This window comes from Thermobia domestica, chromosome 15 (assembly GCF_964235325.1).
Source record: "Thermobia domestica chromosome 15, izTheDome1.hap1.1, whole genome shotgun sequence".
NCBI lineage: Eukaryota > Metazoa > Arthropoda > Insecta > Zygentoma > Lepismatidae > Thermobia > Thermobia domestica.
The window spans coordinates 25,056,727-25,074,576 of NC_137468.1; the positions used below are offsets into that span (position 1 = coordinate 25,056,727).

Genomic DNA, 17,850 nt, shown 5'->3' on the forward strand with positions numbered 1-17,850 from the left:
CATTTCACAGATGATGTCAGGCCATTCTTTGCTCATGCTTTGCGAGCTCATTTTTTAAACATAGCAGTTGCAATATATAGAAATATATTTAATGAATTAGACACCACTGAGGAGTGTGTGCGACAATTGCGAGATGTTTGTATTCCTCTGTAGTTGTTCAACACTCAAATATAATCAAGATTGCAAATGACCTTAAATTATTTATGGACGCTGCTGCAGAAAAAAAAAAAAATCTCGTACCTCTAAGTTATATGCCCTGTACTTTTATGTTGTAAAAATTATTCATCTTTTCATTCGTGTCGAAAAACCTGGAGACTTGAATCTTCATCTTCACAGCATACGAGAAATGTTACCGTACTTCCATGCAACTGGCATCTTTTGTATGCCAAATACGCACACCTGTACTTACATGAAATGTTGCGGTTGGAGGATGAAATGGACCCTCATGAGTTCCAGCGATTTACACGAGACTGTTTCTTCACTGTTTGCAGCAAAGATATATTTTGGAGTGGTATATGGTCTCAGGTTTTAAGGAGAGCAATGCAGAGCAGTGGTAGACTCACCCATAGGAGAAGCATGACTGAAAAGGTAATATCTAAGTGCGTGTCAAGTATGCCAGCAGCGTGCCACTTACGAGAATGTCTTGAAAAATTATTAAACAAGGATAGGCATGAAATTCACACTGGTCGGCATGTGGATCTGTACCAAAGCAATCAATCGCGTGATATATTACCTTGACTTGGTTTTGCCAGCATTTTCCATTCCCTTCATATCCGGAGCTCGCGTCCCTAAGCACTGGGATGGTAGGTAATGAAATGGTCAACTGTGATAAAGCTAAAGAAATCGAATTGACTGCTATGGAAGGAATGGACGGAATGCTTTTGGACTGTGAAACTTAAACAAAAAGATAGTCATCCTACTATCCGCAATGCACAATGCAGTGAGCATCCGTGATGAGGTACTGGGTGTAAACACCATGCTAATCTTCAACCGAATCATATGCGCAGTGAAGTCCGAAGAACTCCGACAGTGTTTTGCTTACGAACTTGCACCCTATCCACTTTCTCGCTTCACAGAAACGTTCGTGATGTAAACGAAAAAGTCCGCTTTGTATGACATGTTTGAATATGACACAGATTCTAAAACTCAAATCAAAAACACTGTGTACGTTATAGATGAAGTCTGGCTTCTACATTATGTTGTTTGGCCAACACATGGAACATATCTTGACGTGTAGAACTCGTAGCTGTCCTATGTACTCACAAACTTCGGAGCGAAAGCAACAGTTATTTTTGATGGGTATTGTACTGAAAACTGAACAAAAGCCACTCAGCGGGAACAACATGAGTCAGAAGTTCACTCAGTTTTAGTGTTATTCACAAATGAAATCGTATTATTAAGTTAAAAAGAAAACTCTTGGGTAATTTCAAAAATAAGGATTGTTTCACCCGTGAGTTGATGGTTCATTTGACACAAGCTGAATTCAAACCCAGCAAGCAAGAAGTAATACTGACGCAGCTATAATTAAAACTGCTAACCAAGTCTTTAAATCCTTGTAGCAAGATCGTAGTAATGGCGAGGATGTTGACATTAATAATTTTGCTTGCACAGGGTAATCAGTACGATATTTCGAAAGTCAGGACGTGGACAAGAAGTGACAAAGGGATTTAGGACAAAAACTTGCAAGATACATGGGCAAATGTGATAACTTTTGCTCAGTTACCATGCTTAAAGTGGATACGACACATCATGTGGTTTGTATCGACAGGGAAAGAAAAAAGGCATTGCGATTGCATGATTTTTGTCATATCACTTTGACGATGTAACTTAAAGGAGGGGAAAAACATTTACAAATGATCAAAATGACCGATGTTAGTGTCGAATCTATAGTTTTCGAGGTCGCTGAGATGAACAGTGATCCTTCCGATGCCGTGTCAACATGGGGAGGAGAGGGGATATATAAAAATCATCATATCAAGAAGCGCTTTAGTAATAGTAAAAAATGACTAACGAAACCTATTACTATTTTTTCTTAATTTAACCCAACGAAGCGGGTAATTGATGCTAGTTTGAAATAATACTGTTTTAGAAATGAAAGTTCGGTAGTTAGATCGATTCAATGAGCTGACAGAGACCCAGTTATACCTGCCCCCCTTTTGAGTGATCAGTTGATGCTCTGTTGCTGACAAGGCTTGCTATAGAATTGAATGGTGCGGGCACGTGTCACTTGTGATATCATAGGGATGGAGAGGAGATATTTGCATAGAATCCACTTGGAGTGAATTTATTAAAAGAGTGAATGCAAAAGGGATTCAGCTGCTGCATACAGTATACAGCTATGTAAAGAATGCTTTTCAACACCTGTCTATGCTTACGTTAGAAAAAAAAAAAGAAAACTGTCACTTCTTCTTCTCTATACTTAATGTAACTTGAATTACACTTCCACAATATAATTCTAATGTTTGTAATATGCGTTCAGATACGGTAACAGTTTTGATTAGATTATTGATTTTCTAAATAATTGTATTTGTTTTTTGAGTACTAAAATCTTGTCTAATCGATGTCGAGCTGCTGTCCTTATCGCATTAGTAAGGAAAAGATATTCAGCGAGAATGCTGTTAACATTATTTAAGTCAATTTCCTCCCATTATTCGAATTTTAAAAGCAGGAACCGCGAGCATTTTCCACTTTTGCTCTCGTTGATCCATTCTACACTATTATTTGCATTATTATTAACGTTTAACGAAAAAAAGCAGAAATGTCCAAAGATGAAACAGAAATCGATGAAATTCATTGAGCTGATCAAAATGACAATGTAATTTCTCATATGTAATTGGATATCCAAACTATATTATGCATATGTGTCAGTGTTATAGAATGGCTGTATACGTCCATCTGTGTGTTGACACGTAGAGGAGCAAAAATAGTAAAAGGTTAGGTTCCAGAACTCGTACATTAACACCTTGTTCAAACCGGAAGTGGTTGAAATTTGCCATTGTTTTCCGCCGTATAACTAAAACAGTAATACAGTATTTTTTTTTCAATTGATTCAGTGCCTTAAGGAACATAATCACCATTCGCAACACACTACAGAAACCGGAAGTGGTTAAAATTTACTAGTACTTCAAGTTCAATATGGATTTTCATGCAGCACATACACAAGAACAGAGTAACAATGGCTTCATTCTTGCTAGAGTAATTCATAAGTTTTGCAGTATATGCACAATCCAAACAGCACGAGAGACTGCTTGAAATATTAATTTGCTTTCATTGTATTGTAATAAAAACAGGTATGTTCTGTACCAGAATATAGCAAGACTTAGGACTTATCCATGTAATACTAGGTTTACCAACTCTGAAAAATAAAAGCACTGGCATTTCCTCAAAATTATGATATAGGTCTGTGAGGAAGGAAATGTACTACCGTGAAAAAAAGTGCATCAGCACCTGTATTCTGCATATCCTTAGTATAATACATTCACTAATAAGCTTAATAGATACATTGTACTATAAATGAGAAGCTGAAATCAGCATTGATCATTTTATTGTATTTACCAGTAACTACCACTTCTTTAAAATTATCGAAACAGATGAACAAAAGTATATTAAGCTTTACGTGACAATTTTGGATTTGGAAAGTGAAATTTATTCTTTGAACTATACTTACAAGCAAATTTAAAATTTTCCCTGATACAGCCCCTGTCATTTCTTTAAAATTATCTGAAACAGATGAATAAAATATATTAATCGTTGATAGATGGTGAAAGGTGACAGTTTTGGATTTCCAGAATGAAAGTTACTTTTTAAATCTATACTTCGAACTAGATGAAATTGCTTCGAAGTAGATACAAATTTGAAAAAATAAAAAAAGGTCATAAAGGGACTAGTAAAAAGTTTGTACCGGTCACAGACTTTAATAAAAATTACAAATATTTCCGACCAGGCCGGTGAAAAACCGGCCAGGTGGTAACCCTGTAATACTCATTTACACATGTCAATATCTGTACCATCTATAACGTACTGACGACTTAAAGTGTCATAAAGCCCATGCAATGTAACTAAATTCGATTTGTTGTGCTCTGAACCCGGCGGGAGCTCACGTGGGTCGGATATCACGTTAAGCTGTAGGTCCATATATCCTTCATATAGCCTCTGCTAAACTCAAATCAAATACAAATATCATGCTCTGGAATTAAGGAAGTAAAGTAACTATTGAGTAATAAGTAATCCTGTTGAAGCGAGTACTGAATAATCACTTTGACTAACGACTCGTATTTAAATATTTCTATATTGAGTTTGATAATTCATCTAGTATATGATTAGAGTTTTTGCTTAGTAATCAAGTGATCCTAGGTTCTAACCTTGACTGAGGTTTTCTAAGTTTTTCTTCAGTTCCACCAATGGTGTGCGTGGATGGTACCTTTTTAAATATAAGTTCTAGCCGACTTCCACGTCTCCTATTGTCGTTATTTTAGAGATGGTTAGAGTATTAATGGGTATCTCAGCCTGTTTCTGGAAGTTCGTTAAACATTTACCGCCTTATGCAGAGTCGTTTTGAAGTATGATTAGCATTATACTAAAGACCTGACTACTGCAGGAAACATATGTTAGTCGAACTCTTTAGTATGGCACTAATCAAGCGTCAAAACGACTCTGCACAAGGCCCTTGTTGTTTGGTTACTCGTAAAATAATTCAAGGAATCATACTTTAAATATATCTTTCCGTTATTGTGGATTATTCAGATTTATCGAAATAACTAAAAAGGAAAAAAACAAAATGTTAGAATTGTTGTGTTCTTTTAAGTTTTAAAAGTTTCAACTTTCATATCCTCACAAGAGGAAACTTCATGCTTAAGAAAGAAGAAATTTTCAGAAGTTTTTCTCTCTAGACTTGGACATTAATCTAGGTCTTTCTAGTCCTTGAATAAGTTAATGAAACAGGATGACTGTAAAGTATGGAACTAGTGGTATTATGTTCATCTTGTTATGCAAAAGTCATGCGCTACTCAGACTTCCTGACATGGAATTGGAGGAGCTGTGGAATGAAGATCATAATTATTACATAACCTAAACGTGGACTTTTGTCTGTAGAATTTTGAAATATAGAGTATACTTTTGGAAATCTGGAATCGATTATATACCGGAGATAGAAAATACTGTAATGTCTGCTCTGATTACTGATACGTTGAAGAGAAACGAGGAAATGTGTTTAGAATAGTTGAGAAATCTTGAGCACGTTGAGTAAAATAGCTAGCTATTCTTAAGTTGTGCTAATTTCAATCCTTACAACCGCCTGATTTATCAACATATGCCTGTGTGAACTTTTAGAAGTAGTATGAGTATTCATTTTGTGGTATTCTTATATTTCTTTAAAGTTTTGAATTATTTAAATTTGAGACCAAAAAAATCCATCCGTGTTTCTCTTTGTTACTGAGTATCTTCGCTTCGCAATCACGGTATTAGGTTCGAGTTACAGTCTGTCATAAGACAAACATATTAGTGCATTTTAAAAAGACCAATTATTACAGAAGTGTAAAGACAAGAAATCTGTAATGGTAGTAAAATCAAACACAGGGCACTCGTCAACGCCTTAAAACATTTAAACGTAGATATTTATACTCTGCTCTTTAATTCTTTTAAAAGAGATTATACGGCTCAAGCAATACATACTCCATGAAATATTTTAATAAAGTTGAACGAATTAAAGATTGTTGTATAATCTCTTTGTAATTTTAAAAGAACAATCTTCTGGAGAGAAAAATTATCGTGTTCTGAGCTGACTTACAAATACAGCCACTTATAGCCTTTTGGACTCAGTAGTAATATACAAATTGCTGTTGCTGGAGGTGTTTCAGTTGCAAGGCATTAACTGTCTTTGTATAAATGCGGAACCATTTCTTTGCCGTGGGTGTCTAGTTGAGGCGAGGTACGAAAATAGCCACAAGTGGAATTGTGCCATAGAAATTTGAGCACTTTCTGAGTGATGATTCTCGTTATTTTCCATACAATTTGCAAGCAATCTGAACAGATTATTCTTGAAAAGTAAACTATGAAAACTGTATTTTGCCTTCAAAATTAAACTGCATGTCATCTGCTAGGGATGTAATGAATCACTTCTGCTTCTACTGTAAGTTGGACATGTTGATGTTAACGCCCCAAAGTTGATGGCTATTTCTAATAAATGTAAAGAATTAATAAAAAAAAAACTTATAGAGAAAATAATTCTGATTTTGTTAGTGATACAGGTAATGTTCTTTATCACTAGCATTATTGCAAAGTTATGTACCGATTAATAATTTTGTTCGAAAAGCCGTAAATAAAATTACAATTTTGCACTTATTGATGTATTTACATACAAATCCCAGGAACTGCATCCGAAGAAGTGCTGACCGTCTAACACACTTTGTAATTGGGTAATGTCTGCCAGCACATTTATTCCCATTGTCGTTATTCCTCACTTTCTGCTTTGATACCACTTGCTTTGGGTAGCTCTCTAGTTGCCTCCTCGATACTGGTTCGAAGACCTGAAAATTTTACAACGGCAGTAGCATTCGCCATTAGTGGCATTGAATTGTTCTTGGTATACAGGAGAGCATGGTGGCTGAATAGTAGTGTGTTTAGATCTGGTGCGAAAGGTAACTGGTTAGAATGATCCCAGGCGTATAAGTTTCTTGAACAGCATTTTTGTTTTGGGATCCTCTCATCATCTTATATTTACGTTTCACTAATTCCTTCATCATTTGTTAGCATATTAGCCTATTAATTATCTTTAGCCTACAGGATAACCTGCCGATATTACGCTGAAAATTTCGAAATGTTTTTCGTATTGAGTAACATACCTGAACATCGCTATCAATTTAGGGTCTTCATGTAAATGCCAGTCGGTAGTGCTATTTCAAGGAACTTTTATTGTTTACATTATTGTATCAAAATGAACTTAATATTTACACCTTTCGGTCACAGACGCTGGCGATGTCAGTCAGGAAACGCGTTTTTTTTTCAATGTTTTTTTTTTTTAAACATCAAGAGCAGTGTGTAATAACTACTTGTATTTGATTTCAGTTCTACCAGATTCGGGTGTGGTCTCACATAATAAGGCGTGCAACCTATCGTGTCGTGACCTCATTAAGTGCGTGAGCAGTCATGTTTGAAAGTTAACTGTGAACTTACCTCGCCAATTGCTTTTTAGCCAACTTAGTAACAAATCTATAGGCAGTCACAATAGTGTTTTTTTTTTTTTTTTTTTTTTTTTTTTTTTTTTTTTTTTTTTTTTTTTGTAAAATCAAAAACATTTGTAGTGTGCGCCTTTCCACTTAGTTCGGCATATTTCATTCATTAATAACTAGTTAGTTTATAAATATAGCGTTATTGTGTTTTGATATTTTTGGCAGAACTTAACACGTATGTTCTCATAAGTGAACTTATTCATACAATTTACTTTATTGTTTAATGTCAGAATTAATCAAGAATAAGGGAATAAAAGAGGGTTAAAATCAGCCTCATGTTGCAAGTTTAAATATATACATAGAAAATAATTTTGCAGGATAATTACGTAATAAATTATTCGATTTTGACAAAACTCGTTATACAGATTATTTTTTCTTAAGTAAAGGAATCCAGATGAACACACAGCTTGGGGTTATTATCTACCAATAAAGAAAAGGCTAATTTACCCTTCCCCACTTTAAGAAATTTTGTTCTAAGACAGCAGATTTGACTTTTTACGGATTTGTTATTTTGATGCAGTATGGCGAATATTTCTTTTTAGGCTTCCAAATCATCCACTTTGGATGGACATTAGAACACTGAAGAGCAAAGGGTGGATTAGATCCCTTCAGACACATTTTTAAAAGTTGTACGATAACTTTCGTAAAAATATTATATTTTGATTGAATATTATAAACATTTTGTTCAGTCCTCAGTGCCTGAGATTAAAAACAGGAATGAGTGGTGAATTTACCATTTTATGTAGAGTGAATACAACCGTTGATTTTAAAAAATGTTCCAGGCAGTGGCGGCTCTTGGGGCAGTCACATCGCTAAAAAATAAAATTTTATCATTAGAAGCTAAGGGAAAAAGCTTAGCGGTCCCGGGTTGGATTCTCCATGGGAACACTCGGTCGTCAAAAAACTGTAGAAGCTTTTTAGGTGGGAAACCATCCTTCGTGAGGTTTCCCTCATTCACACTAGACAAATACAGGGATGGTACCTAATATAATGATCCCAGCCCCTTCCTTCCCAATTCCCCGAGCAGTGTAATCGTCGAAGGACGTCATCCTTCATACGTGATGGGCTAACATGGACATCGACGTCGAAAGCCCAGATCCCAATAATTAGTACATTAGGTAAGCTCTCTCTCTCTCATCTTCACTTGTAGCGATAAAATTTAAATTCTTACCGATGTGACTCCTCCCAAGAGCCGCCACTGGTTTCACGATAACTTACAGTAAAAATAATATATTTTGATGCAGTATGACTTTTTTTTTAAGGCTTCAAACTGATTTTTTTTTCCCCGAGACTTCACGCTGATCTCCAATACTAGGATTTATAATCAATTGATAATGGGAGAGTAAACTTTTCTTTCAGCAATTTCCTATTCTGTATTTACGTCCATTTATCATCCACCTTCTTTAGCCCAAAGTAATAGTGATACGTTAAATTCCACACAGTTTATTCCACTTGTTTGCCCGGTTAGATGTTCACCAAATGGTGTAGAGTTTCGTAACAACATCGTAAGATTTTTCATATTGAGAACATTTCATTTCATTATTTTAATAATAAAAAAAAATCTTTCAGGAATTTACATTGAAACATTTCTGTGAGAGATCTTTCGAGCGATTTTTTTTTCTCTCCAAAATGAAATATTTCAGGTGTATGTCCCATAGACTGAATGAGACGGTGATTATGAGAATAAAGGAAATGCTGGAATTAAGAAAGTGGCAGGAAACGAAAGAACTCCGAAAAAGCCTTCAGACAGTATGTGTCTACCACAGCCCGCTTGACGTGAACTGGGATCGAACTAGGAATCCCACCACCATAGGTGAACGCTCTATCACTGATCCACCTCAGCCGTTTTTTTTTTTTTTTCGATTCGCGTTAAGCTATTCTTCAGGAGTAGTTTGTATTTATTTGGATATTCCCAGATATTGTTCTGGCTAAAGCAGCAGGTAATAAACATCGAAACTGACGGTAACGATATGGCTTACAAACTCAGTGAATTCTCCGTGAAATACTGCCTGACTATTTTGCTTTGTAAATTGCTTCGACTGACTTTGCATTTTGTTTCGAATCCCCTAAAAGTGTCTCAATGTAAGATTATTCAAAATCCAATTCTTCGAAACAACCTGCACAGACGTCTTGATCTCTTGCCTTGGGAAGCAGGATAACTTTGGAAAATCAGTCTATATTAATGATATAGATTTGGCTATAATAAGTAAACCAAATTTCCATAGGCCTATTCTGTGATGGGCTGTAGGACAGACAGCTAAAACAGGAATAGCCTATGACCTTAATGTTTTATCTGATAACATCTGTAGACTTTTTTTTTTTTTGCCGTATTGTTAAATGCTTGAATCATCTGTAAATTAGGTCATCTTGCAAATTGTTTGATATGTAAACATACTTGAGTCATCACCTACAGGGAGCCATGCCACTAGCTATTTAAGAACGTGTCGTTTTCGGACACCTGACCATTGTTACTTCGTGATGAACGAAATGATGAAATAAAGTGGGAGGAAAAACTGGAACACCGAATAATCCCACGCATGTGGTGTTTGTTCACCACAAAGCCCATTTGGCCGAAGCTAGGATCGAACCAGACCCCCCACAAATCTAGCTCCGTCATGTGTATTGTTCATAGTTTGTGTACAGTGGTTTATATCCCACGTTAAGCTGTAGGTACACGTCTCATAGCCTCGGTGCTGAAAAGGGGCGTCAGAATACGTAAAGGAACTAACCAACCAAGGAGGGGATATATATGCCAGTTGAATAACTTTTGATGAGAAAATAGTTGCCATTTGCATGTTTTTTGTTACCATGTATTATCTACAACAGCGTTTCCCAAGCTTTTTCAACTTGCGGCACACTATGATTGTAACTTGAATTCTTGCGGCACACTCATAGATTTTATTATTTTTAAATATAAAATACCATGGTATCTTTTTCTGTGATTACTGATCCCTCACAGAGAAGAAAGCTCCTTCACTGGTTTCCCACCATGGTAAATCATTATGCTTGTTTTTCATTCTAATTTTAAAATAGAAAACAATTGCAATGAAATATTGAATTTAGGGTTTTAAAAATACACTTTCTTTTTCGAAAGCTGCATCCAAACTTCCAAATCACTAACAAGGAAGATCACTAAATAACGAACGAACAAACTAATCTCTTTTACTTTTAAAACACAAATGTAGGTAATTCGTATGCATGTTTGTTTTATCGAAAGGATTGAATATTTTAAAATTTAAAGTTACGAAATAGTCTGCAACAATAAAGAAGCAATAACGGCCATAACGTCATAACAATGATAACAAATACCTTTTTCAATATTAAAAATGTACAGAAAAGTAACGCGGTATGAAACTTAAAACTGTAGATTCATATTAGTGGTTGATAGTAATGTGAAATACAAATATACATTTTTTCCTGTTGTCCTGCAATTTAATTGCTATAGAATTAATAATTTTGTTTCAATTTTCTCGCGGCACACCAGCGGCCCATTCACGGCACACCAGTGTGCCGCGGCACACCGGTTGGGAAACGCTGATCTACAACATGATTTACTAAATGAACTATTAAAATCCAATAATTGTCCTCGCTTTGGTAAGATTGTATGCACCCATGGTGTACATTCGATTCTACTGTATGTAATTATAATTCTTTACGACATAATGTAAACGAGTACATGCATTTCTGAGAAACCTAGTGTCTCAATCTATGACGTAACTTGATATTCAGACTAGTTTCTTAACGATGATTATACTGTCTCGAAAGTACTGATAAGTTTAATTAGTAATGTTTTGCAGACAGCGAGCAACGTCAGGAATCGACTGAACGTGTACAGTGCAGAATGGCGTGGATTTAGAAAGAAAGTCCCCTGGAAACAGCCTCTGTCATGGAGGCTCTTATGTCAGTGGTATCCTTTTGCGATACTACAGTATTGTACATAAGAGTTGGTTGGGTTGTCTATGTCGAAGGGGTTAGACAGATAGCCAAGTAGTAAAGAGAATGAGAAGTGGATGGAAGGAGTTAAAGCTTGCATAGTCAGCATTACGTTATGCTAGCGTTACCTCTCAATACTAGCTTGCATAATATTCGACTAAAGATTTCGTTGTATTGTAATAATTTCACTTATTGAGGGTTATCCTAAATGAATGGCAGATCATTCAGGAAGGTCTCTCACTAGTTAAGGGATGTGTGGTCATCATAGTGAGCTCTTACAGTACCGTTACATCTAGCTTCCTAAGCTGGAGTTCGCAAATCTTAATTCTCAAGTAGCTCCTTAGTTGCCTTATTTCGGTACTTAGCGGTAGATGGGTTGGTTGGTTGGATTAGAGTTAGCGTCCCATTCAGCAGCGAGGCTATGTAAGAGAGGCATCGACCTACGGCTTAACTAGGACCCAAATCACATAAGTTCATACCATGTCGCTTTGGGCCCACACTGACCCTCAGGAAGGTTATGCTGTGTGTTTGGTGGGACTAGAAGGGCATCGTGCATCACGAGTTGCTGCTTCCGGGCAGAACGATAGACTCGAACCTATACTGTTGATAATTAGCGCTAGTGCACCTAGCAGTGAAAAAGAAACTGTTCAGAACAGGTCAACAGAAGGGTGTGTCGTATATCACGCTAACGACACCAGCCCGCACACATCTTTAACGACCTGTCAGGAATTAAGAGGATTTTGCTTTGTGGTTTTAGTGTAACCGCCGTATAGCCTGGACCTGGCATCATCAGACTCATTTATTTCAGTCTCTACAGAACTCTCTGAATTGTGGTGTTTCAAAAGAGGCCTTGACCAGAATCCACAGAAGTTCTGTAGCAAAGGGATGATGGTGTTGCCGGAAAAATGCCAGAAAACCACCGAACAAAATGTTGCAAATGTAGTTTCATAACAGTATTTTCAAATAACAAGTGTATTCTCAATTTTGACCTCCAAAGGCCTTGGAGGTCAAAATCTTTTTTTGGACAATCTGATATTTAACCGTAATAGTTAAAGTTATTTATACCTTCAAGCTTTTCCTTCGTAGAAATGTTCTTATTCTTTGGTGCATTTTGTCCTGAGTTTGACTTTCACGTCACAGACTTTTTCGTTGCCATGATAAACACTGTAAATCAGTTGAGGAACTACTTGAATTAAAAACGGATTAAATAAAAAATAATTTAAAAGTCAAGTCAGCTAAATTAAGCTAATTCGCACTGTACCTCCATTCAATTGAACATGCACCATCTGGTCGTCTTCGTGCCTCAGAAGTTGTAGCGCCTGGGAATAGTCATCTTCGAACATAATATTATTGCTTAAAGCAGAAACAGGAACCCTTACTTGGAATCGAGTCCTGGATCACGTGCTTTAGCTACTTGGCTACAAAATAATACAAATAGTTGTCGAACGCTGATGCATACAACACATTGATCTTAAACCTATCTGCCTACTTTTTGTTGATTATATATAGTTGAACGGTGCCGGTTTAGGTCCGAGGTTATAGGAGATGAAACCACTACTGAGACAGCTTTACCTGGAGTCGAATCCAAGACCACGTACACAAGCACATATCAGTCACTTGCCAACGAAGAAGCACAATTACTTATTCGCCCAGTAAATTTCTGTCTAAGTTAGTTGTTTGCCTGATTTAAACATTCCAAACTTTACATATTAATTTCATGGCATGTTGCTCTTAAACTGTTCGTTGTTTAGAGACTACCAAAGAAAATAAATATAGTAATATACTAAAAAAATTAAAATAAAAAAAAGTTAGATTCCTAGTTGGATAGCATTTACATATACATTCACACATCTGTAAATTAGATTTGTATGAAATTCTGCCTCTTGCGGCATAGTGCTTATTGATCTCGTAAGCATGGTGCGTGATTGTAATGTAATCCGACAAGAGCATAATGACGTTTTAAACTTTTGAATAATTATAGTGCTGTGGTGTTAATTACAACCTTAAATAGAACTGCCTAGTTACACTTACTGTTAGAGATTAAGAAAGAATATTTTTTTTTCTTCAATTGTCGTAAAACTATTTTACATTTGGGCGTTGATTGGGAAATGAAGACAGTCTTGTTATTGTGTGTGTGTGTGGGGGGGGAGAGAAAGTTCTCTTTACGCGTGTCGTGACTTCTATGTATCCCTTACGTCTGGTCTTGTAATTAGCGCCCATGCCTTTGGTGCAAGTAATCCCGGGTTCGATTACCAGTGGGAGGAGATTGAAATTTGAAAGCGTTACGGTGGTTCGGATTTCTCCTTAAACTGTAAGTCCACGTTCGATATAGCGTGGGTGTAGAAAGGGACGGTAAGCTTCAGTACATAAGCAAAAGTGAAAATTTCAGATTAACTTCCCACGATTATGCCCTTCAGGCTTGAGAGAGACGATGATTAAGGCAAGTGAATGATGGAAAAATTGGAGGAATGAGAAAGTGGAAGGAAACGGAGTGCCCCGAGAAAACCCACGGATACGATGTTTACGACAAACTTATTGGTCGGGAATCGAACGAGGGACCTCACGCACCAGAGGTAAAAGCCCTATCACTGCCCCCCTGATATTTTTGGATTTCTTTCTATCATATATCCAGAAAGAGAGCCTCATCATTTAGCATTTCCGAATCAAGTTTTAAATTAAAGTTTTTCATGAGATTTCCCAGGAGTAAATGCAACCAGAAGAGATTACATATACTAGAGAGATAGAGAAAATCGAAAATAGCTATTTTCTCAACCTGCTTATAACTATTTTGTTCACATTATATATTACATGTACAATTTTACAATATGGTATATCAGTTTATGCAGATGGGACAGATACTGGTTGGAAATTAGTTTCACTTGGACATTTTTTATTGCGAAACCACTTTAATTCATTTTTAAATATTTTAATTAAACTCTACAATATGCTATGACTCGATTGTTTAGTTCAAAGAAATCGACCGATTTTTTTTTTTCAATCTGCGTTCATGGATATAAAATTAAACGTATCTAGGCTCTTATCTGTAATATTGCGAAATCTGATTAAAGCACATTAACATATAATTACGCAGGTGATAGTGACGTAGATGAAGATTTACATATTTCCGCTTATTATATATATATATTTCATAAATACGGAAAATCTTTGTCAGTGGCTTTGTTCTAAAACTGAGAGCATCGCTAGAGAAGTTGGATCCTGTGTTCGCAATGCGGTCGCAGTGTCCGGTAATATATGAGCAGATCACTGTACTCCCCCTCTTCCGTCTCTTGTTTCCCCTCCCATCAGGACTCGACCTGACACTACCGATCAATAAGAACCAAACTCTCCAGGCGTGTACCACACACCACCATACCACTTGCGTACCTCGAAACTAAGATTCCATCGACTCTAGTTCACTTGCAGTCTGGCTTTGCTTGTTATATAACAGTCAGATATTTGCAAAGAGTTGAAAATTATCCTCAAATCCTGTTAAAATTCGATATGTTACAGTTAATATTGTGGAAACCTAATAGCAGGAAAACTAAGCATTTATAATATTAAAAAAAAAAAAAAAAAAAAAAAAAAAAAAAACTAGAATAAGAAACTAATTTTTGTCGATAAAATTGGACAAGACGTAATAATGTTAAAAATCTAACTGGTGTTACTATTTACTTCATGAGGTGTGTACGTGGTTAAAAATATTATTATTAAGATATTTACGGTATCATTTCTTCTTAGAAAGAAAGGAAGAAAAATAAAGGATTCGTAAGTAATGCAGGACTAGTGAAAAATGTTTTGGAAGATTGATTAATGTAAAAGTACAGAAGATTATGAGACACTTGTAGAAAACGTTTCATGCGGTTCGCTAATAAAGTGATTTTTTCATATTACGTTGTTTTTGTGTTCCTGACATAAATAAATAAATAAATAAATAAATACATACATACATAAATAGAGAGAAATATTCAATAACAATTTTGAATTGATTTAAACTAAAACTACACTTTTCTGTTTGTCTGCATAACTAGTTTTCATTAGGGGTCAAAGTAAACTTTAAACTAGTTTACACTTTTACAAATAACCGAAAAGGAAAAGTAATGTTAACATCTAAATATAGCGGTCTAGAAGAGAAGTACCATAAGATATAGTAGTAAATTTCTTGCAGATGTTATTTACGATTTGGGAATACGCCGCGATAAATTTGTGACGTCATAATCATCTAATTAGCTAATAAAGTAGAAGTAACTTATTCATCAACGCCTATGCCGTACTACTACAGCAGAGAAACGGGAAATTTGGAGAGAATAGTCCTTCCTTTATAAAAGCAAAGGATACAAAAGATTTTTTAAAAAAATCATGTCCTAAAAGGATTAAAAAGGAACTGGAAGCTCAATTTATCTCCCCCCCCCCCCAAGAATAGAGTATCTCACAAATCCCTCAAATGCAACTCTACATATAAACATATAAACTGTTAAAATATAACTGAACATTTGGTTTAGATTTTCTATAATATTAAAAGTTCCGATTCTTAATGTGTCTAATCGTGAGGATTCGCTTGGGTTGGACATATCAAATTCGGCATATAAACTCTTAATTAAAAAAAGGGAATCTCGAAAACTTCACACCGAAAGGGGAAAAGGAGACATTTTCTTTTTTAATATTCAAATTTCCCGTTTTATATTTATTAAGCCTTACTCTTTCTGAGCAAATAGGAATGCAAACAAAACAAGGTTTGAGGCTGTCTCATCTCGAAAATGTGTATTTCCCTGTTGGAAGAGTTGTGTCTTGTCTCGAATTTTGTCCGTAGAACAAAGAGCACTTGTGTTAGTCTTAGCTAACAACGTATTCACACTTGTTCATTCACGGTACATCTGATGTATGATTGTATTTTTTTTTTCAAATTTTAATATTGCCATATGCTTTAATTAATAAAAAAATATTTTTAAAAAGAAAAAATGCTGCAAAGAAATTGGTCTGTAATATCCTATGTTAAATGGTTAATAAATATACTCTTCACAGTTTACCTCAAGCTTTACTCCCCAGATATTACACTATTTATTTTTTTTTCTAACTACCGAATTGGTTGTTGTTTTAAAGTGAACATCTATAACTAGCTCATTCTGGATGTTAATCATGCAGATACTTCCCTAAGATTTGATTGATCATGTAGGTGAGGAATATGGAACTTGACTACTTTTGATCTGATTTAGTTTCCGTGCGGGGTAAAAATTGGGTACGGAGAAAAAGGAGTGGAGGAAATTGGATGGATTAGAGTTTAGCAACCCCTTTTGAATCTATATGAGACGTGAACCTACAGCTTAACGTGGGAATCGAACCCGGGTCTCCCGCGGCAAAGACGCGTACGCTTAACCAGGAATGGAGTATTAGAAACGTTTAAAAAATGGGCTTGAAAAGCAATAAGGAAAATATACATCAGTATTGAGATAGAGGAAATATTTTAGATCATTAGTTGTTCGGAAATAATATACTGAGAAATATACTAGAATGCATGGTGGAAGGAAAGAGACAGAGATAAAGGTGGTGATTACAGTTTGATGAACAGAATTAAACTGACAATTTTTACCTCCATACGAAGCCATTAACGGACGACCACAATGCGTAGAGGCTTTTCAATTTGCAGTAAGTGAGCTGGAAATCATTATAGAATACAAATGATTGAATTTTTTTTTTTTTTCAATTGTAATAAAACCGATATTAAGTTTTGTACTACACAAATTGAACTTTTGTTTTAAAAGGTAAATGATATATCGTTCTTATATTTAAATAGTTCAAAGTTCAGCGAAGTTCAAAATGGCGTTCGTTGTTTGATTTTTATTTACTTACTGGTTTGACTTATTTTTCCTTTCGTACCACACTTTAGAGGAATGCATACATTTGTTATGTTTGTTTTTTCTGATAAGAGAACTGGTTTTAAATTGCATATTGTTGATACGAGAAAATGGGTTTAAGCTTGTGTATGGTAAGGTGTTTGTGTTTACAGCCAATACGGTGAACAATATACAGTTATATATACCGTATATATATTTTTAAAACTTTGTTCTTTGTGTGCCAACTCATTTTTCTGCGAAGAAATAGTTCCGTGCTCTTAATCCTATCTTGTAATTTTTTTCTAAATGGTTTGAATAATGAATAGTATTAAAATTTCGATGATTATACGTTTAATAATTACAAAACTTTATTAAATGAATAAATCTTCTCCAGACACTTTGTAATGCAGAAATTTAAAGATTCGACAGTTAAATTTCATATATTGTGTTCAAGAATTCTGGGTTGCAAAAGTAAAAGACTGGAATTACGTATTTTATTCTTTACTAGTACTTTAGATTGTTTCCTAAGTACTGCAATATTTTCTCTTTTTTTCACGAAAATTAAAAAAATCGTGTGGAGATTGATTAAGTCTTTAATATTTTTGATAGTTTTTTTTTTTTTTTTTTAAATCAAGATGATATGAAATGCTAGCAAAGAGATTATATTTGTTGCTGAAAAAAAATATTAATTGGTAAGCTGCCAGATCTGTAAACAAGGGTTGCATTCTCATCCACCTTATTTTTGGATCAAAAGATCCAATATATTTCAATCAAAAATTTTCTTGTAGGCCTTATATCTGGAGAACTACATACAGTGTAGCCAAACCCAAACTATCACTTAACTCAGTATTATGTGCTTATTC

The 17,850-nt window shown here is 35.2% G+C and overlaps 1 protein-coding gene across 11 annotated transcripts in view; it reads left to right on the forward strand.

The window, feature by feature from the left end:
• Tlk (Tousled-like kinase) overlaps positions 1-17,850 on the forward strand; it is a 221,741-nt gene that overhangs the window by 121,016 nt on the left and 82,875 nt on the right. The window lies entirely within an intron of this gene.